Source organism: Cygnus olor, chromosome 17, assembly GCF_009769625.2.
Source record: "Cygnus olor isolate bCygOlo1 chromosome 17, bCygOlo1.pri.v2, whole genome shotgun sequence".
Taxonomy (NCBI): Eukaryota; Metazoa; Chordata; class Aves; order Anseriformes; family Anatidae; genus Cygnus; species Cygnus olor.
The window spans coordinates 6,464,401-6,473,676 of record NC_049185.1 but is presented as its reverse complement, the minus strand read 5'-3'; the positions used below and the strand labels follow the sequence as shown (position 1 = coordinate 6,473,676).

The window sequence follows — 9,276 nt, the reverse complement described above, 5'->3', positions numbered from 1 at the left end:
GGGGGGAGCGCAGAGCTCCGCCCCCCGCGGCTTTGTGGTGGAGGGAGGGGCGGGGCGAACGCGGAGGGCGGGCTCCGTGGCTCCGCCCACTCGCGGTGCCGTTGGGCGCGTGCAGCGAGCGCCCCCCCACTCCCCCCCCCCCGTTCCTCACCCCCTCCCTCAGGCGGGAAGCGCGCGGGGGGCGGGCGTCAGCGCGGCCCCGCTGAGGGAGCCGTGAGGGGAAGCTGCCGCCGTGAGGGGAGCTGCCGCTGGGGCAGCCCCGAGTGTTCGCCGGGAGGCTTTAAGGTGTGCCACACGGAGGTGGTTGGTCTGTGAGGCGGCTGCTGGAAGTAGGTAAAAGGCCAGGAGATTGCATCGGTCTGAAAAAGTTTGGTGATGGGGGCAAAAAGCGTTAAGAAAAGCATGCCTTGCTGGGGCCTGAGTATAAGTAGAAGGGGCTAGAGCACTTGTTTCTGGAAAAGGAGTTTGGGGAAGGGCTCAGTGCTTACAGATATACAATGCACACATTTTGAGGCATAAAAACACGTTTGAACACTGAAACGTGATTCACAAACAAGTCGTTTCTGAAGCATCCAGGTCTCTTAGCACTGATCTCGTTTTCCTTTTCAAAAAAAAAAAAAAAGTAAATAAAAGCTAGCCCCTAGTTTATTTTGGCTGGACTCTTCTATTTACCCAGGCTCAGACTGCAGAGACACAAACTGATGAAGTCCATGACGAAGCTGTCATTTACACTTTGTACCTTGAGGCAGGGCTCGTCTGTCGTGCTACATAAATACAGCATCAATAAAACTAACTTCACCTCTTTCTCTTCCTGTCAGTACTGACATCTTTCTTCTTTAAATCTTTCATTTTCATTTTTTATTTATTTTGACCTGAGGGGCTTTAGTACTTTGCAGAATATTAGAGAAATAGGATCCGTTACAATTCAGCTAGTGGCTACAATCATTAAACCATGCATCAGTTGATTTTATTCTGCAAATCACAATTTTAAATTCTATATAATTCATGTATTTATACATTTTTTGTTATATGCGTCTTCTTTAACACCAAATTAATGGCCATCCTTGAAGAACAGTACAAAGAAGTCATGCTTGCACAATAAAAAATGAAATCCGTATTGGTGAAACAGCAGGAAACAAACATCTGCAAAAGTGTTGCCAGTAGAGCTTTAATTGCAATTTCCCTGTCATCTCACCAGCTCCAGTGCTGGTAGCTGTAGTCTTGTAAAAAGGGGGAAGGTGATAATCCATTTGATTTACTTAGCTGCACTTCAGAGAGCACCAATTCAGGCTTCCAAATCCAGTTGCCACAGATGAGTTAGATGAGGCATACGATAAAGGCATACAAGATAATAATTGGAATGGAGAAAGAGGCAGGGATGTAGCATAACCAAGCAGAGAAATTACGTTAAATATGATATAGTGTGGAGACTACATAAATCTTGATAAACAGCTTCAGACAGTTAAAAGTTAAAAATATCCCATAACCAACTTTTATAAATTTTTAACAAGCCATTTCTTATACTTCATTTTAAGGGGCCTATTACTACTCTCCCTTAACAAGAAAGACTTAAGACCAATCCTCCTTAGTCAGATGGACAACTGTTTTGATCTGGTACAGCTGATCCTATACCCTACGCACTCAGCCTGCTGCCATACTATTATCTAAAAAATATTTCTGTATGCATACTTCAGAAGTTATGCTTCATTTTTTTAATAGCAGTTAATATTTATGATGTGTTTTACAGTACCATACCACAGTATGTTTACCATAGTTTCAACTTTTATCCTCTTTTTTTTTTTTTTTTTGATTAGGAATGAGTAATACTAAGCAACAAGCAGAAAGTCACAATAAAAAACAAAATCAATTTCTGCAGGTAGTGCTCCCCATCCCACATCTGCGTCAGTCCACATAAGCTGTGACTGGCACCTCACTGGTTCGCTGAACTGGTGGCAAAGTTCCTGTCACAGTACACAGCCTCCAAACCCAAAAGGCCCTGATACCACATGCGCGCAGTCCCCATCAGTGACTGTTGGCTGCACAGGGCCCTGGTTCTGAGATGTGGCAGACGCTGCAGTACCTTTCCCTTTCTGGTGTCTTGCTGGTCAGATGCCATGCTCTGGTTCAGCACTGACTCAAAGGAGTGCAAACATGGGACCACTTGAGCTGCTGTACATGCTTTTCTGCAGAGTGGATGTAGATACCTGGTATCTCTTCTGTTTTCCTCGAGAGACGTGCTGTGATCTTGGCTTAGGTGTTAGGATCTGAAGAGGTTACACAGGCACAGGATTTAAACTCTACATGGGGAATAAAAAAAAAAAAAGCCAAAAAAAGCAGTCCAATCCTGAGCATAGAAGTGGTTCTCCTTTTCAGAGATGACAAGATGGACAAGGGGGAGAAAGAAGTGTCTGTCATTCAGTGAGGACAGCAAAGGATCCTGAAAGTAGAACAATGTTTCAATTGTTTTAACACAAGCTCTGCTTCTCCACTGAAAGATCCAAATGACAAGGACAGTGAGGGTTTCTTTCTCTTTGCTATTTGTTTCCCTAGTAACAAATACACAAGCTGCACTGTTAGAATACCATCCCTTTCTCTCTCTCTCTCTTTTTTTAAGATAAAGACATGTCAAGGATGTATTCAATGCCTTCAGTAGCAGGTTAAAGTTGCTTATACAAATGAACCTCTGGTACAACATGATGTACTTGACAGTACTGTGTGTAGTCCACTGGGATAGCGAAATAACTTAAAAAGCATGGAAGAAATTGAGAAATGCTGAATCTCAATCTCTACAGTGTTTGGATTATAAACTCTCAGGGTGAAGTCTGCCTTTCACAGTTGAGCTCTGATCTTGATTAGCAAAGCAGATGTCATACTACTACTACTAAATCCTGCGTAGTGTCCTAATTATATCACAACCATATTATCATCAGTAATATAATACACAGCACTTTAATGGCGCTGATTTTGACAGTCTGACAACTCTTGCCTATGTTTCTGTTGCGTGCTCTGCATCATGAAACTTCAGTTTAAATATAATTCTGTAATAAGAGCAGGGATGTGTTACTGTTTCTTATTAAGGATTCTAATCAAGGTTATGGTCTATAGTTCTGGAATTCACTGGGTTACAGGAGCTGTAGAGCTGGCACTCAGTCATTGTCTTTGTGGATTAGCACATTAGAAAGAGAACTGGTAGGTGAATTGTACTAAAAACCATAAGCCGTTCTGGAAACTAGACAAACTCCAAACGTGACAAGTAGAGGCAGGAAGGATTATTAAAGGCATTTAAATTGAGAAAGAATTTCAGGATCATTCCTTCCTTTGTTCCTCAAACATTTGGAGACTTTAACCAAATTTTTAAAAAATCAGTTGGTCTTGGAATTGTCAAGATCTGTGGTCTTTGCTTTAGCTGAAAGAAGACTACAGAAAGAGGAGAAAATCTTTTTTTTAGAGGAGAGGAGAGGAGAGGAGAGGAGAGGAGAGGAGAGGAGAGGAGAGGAGAGGAGAGGAGAGGAGAGGAGAGGAGAGGAGAGGAAAGGAAAGGAAAGGAAAGGAAAGGAAAGGAAAGGAAAGGAAAGGAAAAAAAGCTTGCTCTTCTCAGTTACTCACGTTTATAACACTGTGTTCTCCCAAGTTCTCCAAGGAAAAGAATATGCATCTTCTTCTTGGCAGCGAGGTTAAGGAGTATAATATAGGAATAGCTGACATATAATGAATGTTATAAAGGGTGTTGGTCTTTAAAATGAAATTGGGAAACAAACAAACAAACAAAAAGCTAGCTGGTACTAGCTAGCTGGTACATCTTTGTGGAGATTACTTATGGGAAGAGACAAAAGTAGAACAAACTTCTGATTACATAATATGAAAAGATAATATTATGCATTAATTGCAAACCAGCTCACTGTTAGTTCATAAACAAATTATACTGGTGCTTATCACAGCATATTTTAGTTATTTGTCTAGCACTGTGTGCAGGGAGATATTTAGGGCAAACAAGGAAATTACTATCTTTTCATTTGGCATGATTTTTGAAACCATTAAGAGTAAGTATTTGATTGTACTACAACACCAATGTAAAACCTGCAAACAGAAAAGTTGCAGTGAAGCTACTGCTTCAATGGATCAGAGAATATCAAGTGACGCGGTCAGCTCTCTCAAAATATTTTGAAGTCTCAAGGTATCCTCAAGTGGACAATAGGCAGAGAAATTTGGGGGCTATATTTTTTTATCACGATTTTATATAGGAACAGATGTGAACATATGCTCGTATACATATAGATGGATGTGAGGTGGAAAAAAAATTTGCATCCAACACTTCAGATGCCCAATTCAGGTGTATACATTGTTTCTAATCATTGGGGTGACTAGAATCATTTGATAGGAGCACAGTAATGAAAGGGTGATCACAAGTGTCCGCCATATTTATACCTGAAAATTGTTTCTTGTACTAGGTAAGCTGTGGAGAGAAAAGGATGCTGGATGCATGAAGTTCTGATTGTCCTCAAATGCAGAAGAACTGCTCAAAAGCGGAGGGACTGCAGGGACTGCGAGCAGCTACTGGCATAGGTCAGTAAGTTGGGAAGCCCTGCAATTCTGTATCATTCCCCTGATCTCTGAAAGAGTAACTGTTATTATAAGCCATCCCAAGCTGCTTTGGGGGGTTTAGATCATATCCAAAAACTGAAAAGACAGAACTATTATGAACACCTGAAAGTGGGTGGGGGATTCTGAAAGCAGAGGGGGCTAGGTTGTACCTCCAGTGAGATATACCTGGACTGTAGACAAGAATCAGACGGCCCTTTATCATGATGAGACTGGAAACGGCATATCATCAGTTTTGCAGCTATTCACTCCTGGTGAGTAAATTACACGGTGTAGTGGAATATTTGAATCTCAATTTAGCATGCAAATAAGAGTGGCAACACAATAAACCAGCACAGCAACACATACAAACTAATTGCACTTTACGAGGACTATAGTGGTTTAAAGCACAAAACCAGATGTTAGCATGCATTGTCTGTATTTATCAATAAAGAAACCAGAAGCTACATTTCTCTAAGGCAAAAGGAAAACGTAGTAGAATAAAAAGAACTATAGAAGCTTTTTCAATGTACACATATATATTGTAAAATTCACCATTATGTAGGATTGTCATCTCCTTCATGTAGCTACAGACTCTGGCTATATTAGGCAGCTATTACATATCTGAGAAGTTAAACCTGTGTTTTGTGAACTGTAGAAAACTAGAGATTCATTTTCTGTTGATACATGTTTTGTATAAATACATTCTAAATACATTCTGCATATGCTTGGCTATATATGCAAAACAGTTGGCTAAAGGCAGAGATTCAAGCTTTTTCTGTTTAGGATTTGTTTAGTTCCTTTCTCTTTCTCTTTCTTTCTTGGGACATCCTGTCTCAATTTACAAATTAATTTTTGAGACATCCTGTCTCAATTTACAAATTAATTTGTTGTTCCAGTCATTAATTACTGTAATCAATAAAGATATAGATGTTATTTTTCCCTTCAATGTATTTAGTTTTATCTTTCAGCTCTCTATTCCTTCATCCGTAAGACTGAAGAGACAATGAAACTAAGCATAGACATCCTTTTGGGTATAGCCTTTTATAAAACACATTTTTCAATTTATGAGTTGTTTCTACATCTTTTCTCATATCATTCTTCAAGTTATCAAATGATTTCTTGAACTGTGGATTCCAATAGTCAAACACATGACTGTTCTTTACCTATTTTGACAGCCTGATGATCACATCTATCTGCTTGGCTAATTGCCAGGTGCTCAAGTGATTCTTCATTAGGATCCCCAAACGCATTTCAGAATTGATGTTCTGACTTCAAGAACATGAATGCTTTCCTATTCTCACCTTTCTTTCTAAGCAAGCAGATTTGCAAAGTTTAAAGCCCAGACAACACTTATAGAGACGGAAATACACTCTTGATGAGAGTGTCGTGCCCCCCCCACCCCCCAATCATTCTTTCTTTTCCTCAAGTCACTTAATTTTATAAACTCACGGAGAATGCAACTGAGTCCAAAGGCTACCTTAGGTCAGTGTCAGGAAAAAAGCATCACTGATTTATAGCTTTCTAGGTCAGATTAGATGCAAGAGTTTCATTTGTTGGATGGATTTCTTTAAATATGAATTCTTCACCCTAACTACCTGGTTTTGGTTTTCTTCAATGCTATCTCAGTAACTGTGAAAAGTGAACAATCCTCTTAAAGATGCTGATACTACTGAAATACTGAGGGAGACAAAGTAACACAACGTTTTCTTTAACTCGGAAGATACACCTGCTACTGTACTGGCTCCACCTTGTGGCCAATCTTGTATTTAATTTTTTTACTAGATGTCTGAGTCAACTTCTTAAAAACAGTCTTACATAATTATTGATAGATAAATATGTGAACTTCCTTTATAACTTTTAGAACAAATGGGTTGAATATTTCTGATAACAGAGAAATAGGGAGACTAGTTAAAGACAAGATCAGTGCATGCAAGCATCACCTATTTCCCGGTATAACGCTGTCAATCACAGTATTTGATTACATCCTGCTTGTTACAGAAGCTTCGGTAAGGCATAGTGAGAGCAAATATCTGTCAGCACTTTTGAACCCCAACCTGCAGTAATATTGCTGTTCAGTATTGAACTTGGTGTGGCCAGTGAAATAATCTGCAGCTGAGCTTTAAGAACTGCCTAGACTTTCTGCCAAAACATAACCACAGATCTACTGTTGTTTATTTTGGCAGCATTTTTTTTGCTTCTCCAATACAAATATTTTTCATGTGGTTGTCATTAAATAAAATGCTAGCATTCATACAGAAGAAAAAGCAGATACTTTTCAATCAGTCTCTTGCCTGTAGAGCTTATCTTGCCATCCCTGAACCTGAATAAGTATGTTCAGTAACTGCCCTGATTTGACTGCTTGACAACCCAAACCACGAAATTGGCATAGAAAAGGAAAAAAGACACAGCAGAAATTACAGAAGATAGCCAGCATCTGAACTTATTGACCACATCGTAGTCCCTTGTTCATAACTCAGTTATATAAGGTCATATTTTAGTGTATAGCACAACTACATATTTTCTTGAGTGAGTAGTTCACTTTTGGCACCTTCAGCGTTGGCAGCAGGAAGGCAGTGACCAGACAGGGTATGCTGGATTTGCTGTTCTGTTGTGTATCACCTTGTATATTATTGGACAGAGCTTCTAAGGGTCACATGAGAAATTGAGAAATTGCATTCATCTCTGTTTAAAAATATTGTCAGAGATGCAAGATTGCAGAGATCGAGAGCACACAAATTATGTTTCCAGAAACTGGTCCAGTCAGTTAGTTGCTAGGTATTTGACAGGATGGGGCTAGCTGTGCATGTATTTTGGCCATCTTAATATCAAAGATGTATCCGTGATCCATATGATGTGGAAACAAAGCAAGTCCCTGTTTCCAAGGAGTCGCAGGTCCCAGCAAATTGTTCCTGGCAAGGAAAATCTCTTGAGAAGTCATGTAGAGTATCCACAATATCCATAGGTAAATAACAAAGCAGCCTTACCTGTTAATATGTATCAAGCTAGAGCACATTCCATATCTAGATTTCCATTTTATGTTCCCGTAGATGTGCTCAAAAATCTGAAAATAAATGCAAGTTGGCAAGGCTGGCTCATACTGAGTTAATAGCATTGACGTCTCACTACTTCTGCTGTACTTCATACCCATTTCATAAATCAAATTTGCTTACAGCTGCAGTACAGTTTTATATGAAGAAATCCTTGCAAGATGTTATACCAAGAAAAAATATTTGCATTAAATAAGTGTGTTGCTTGGTCATAAGGCACTATGCACACAGTACACGCTGTGCTATGAACTGTTCCACACAGCTACTGAATACTTATTTTGTTCTGCTCTGGTAGCTACATGTTTGTCAAAATGTTTTCTGAGCCTGGCACAGTCACCGGTTCAACTTCTAGCACAGTGAGGCAGCACAGCGAAGGGGCAGGATGGGAAGGGGGAGACCTGCCTGTAGCAAAGGGGGCTCTAACCTTTAAAGCCACAGCATGGCTTGCATTTTGAATGACTGGAACAAGGGTGGGAGGAAGCTGGAAAACTCTATCTTACATCTGCTTGAGACAGTAGAGACCAGCACTAAACATGAAAGCTGCCAGGCATATGTCATAGCGTGCAATAACAATTCCTTAAAATAAAACCAGAGGGAATGCTGCTGCTTCATGTTCTGCAGTGTGCCAGGGTAGGAGGAGGTTGGCTGGTAATACAGGGTTGAAATGCAAATATTGAAATGCCATCTGAATTGGTACATAAGTTTTGGAGATGTTGATGCTCTGGTGTTCATTATTGAAATCCATTATACATCCTGGATTTTGCTGTTGTGCTCCCAAGTATCCTCATCAAATCACTGTTCAGCCATCCTTTTTGCAAGAAATTAAAATCCAGTGCCTCATTTCTGCGGAACCTCAAATCTTCAGGCTCTAAAAAAAAGTCACTTAAGACTTCTGCACGGCTCAGTGAGGCACAAGACAGGACCAAACCTGCTGCTCGAGCAGGAGCACACGAGCACAAGTCAATGTAACTCATATTTAATCACAAAAGTGGTATCTGCTTTTTTGTCAGCTCAGAGAATTATACAGTAGGTGGAGCACCTTTCTGAGCAGGGTGCAAAGCAGTGAATAAACAACATTGCAAAGCCTTCAGAATCACTGTTAGAACCAACAAGATACCCTGAACATTAGTATCCAGAAACTTCCTGCAAGATGCTTTTCCATGACTACAAATAAGATTTTGCAATTCCTTGGATATAATTACGAGAGACCGACTCACATGTAAACAGGGATTTTAAACCACACAACAGTTTAGTAATTTTTCATATAATCAAGCTCCAATCCTGTTTTCTCTCAGTTCCAAAAAATGGCTATCCTTTATCCTGAATTACTCTTTTGATACTTATGTCAGTACATATGAAAAGGGGTGGAAAGGTAAGGAGACAAGAAGAACAGATTGTACAAAGTTTGACAGTCATAACTAGCATAATACTATTCATTAATATTTATATTAAGAAAGTACCCAATGTTTCACCATGCTTCTGTGCCTCATTCCCTAACAGGGTGTTATGCTTTATTTGTAGGTGGTTGGAATTGCTTAGACCTATAACAGAAACTAGAAAAAAAAAGGGGGGGGGTATATGATCAAATCTGTCCCCGTCCAACAAAATTTTCTTTTAATCCTCATATTTACTACCTTGATCAGTCATA

General features: G+C 39.8%; 1 long non-coding RNA gene across 2 annotated transcripts in view; it reads left to right on the top strand.

The window, feature by feature from the left end:
- The first annotated feature begins 117 nt into the window (after positions 1 to 117).
- The window catches only part of LOC121079842, a 54,378-nt gene continuing 45,219 nt past the window's right edge, over positions 118 to 9,276 (top strand). Inside the window, exons 1-2 of one of the 2 annotated variants that reach the window (XR_005825189.1) lie at positions 118 to 329; positions 4,449 to 4,567. This is a non-coding gene — a long non-coding RNA (uncharacterized LOC121079842). The remainder of the gene's footprint in view (positions 330 to 4,448; positions 4,568 to 9,276) is intronic. The other variant, XR_005825190.1, reaches the window with a different exon arrangement.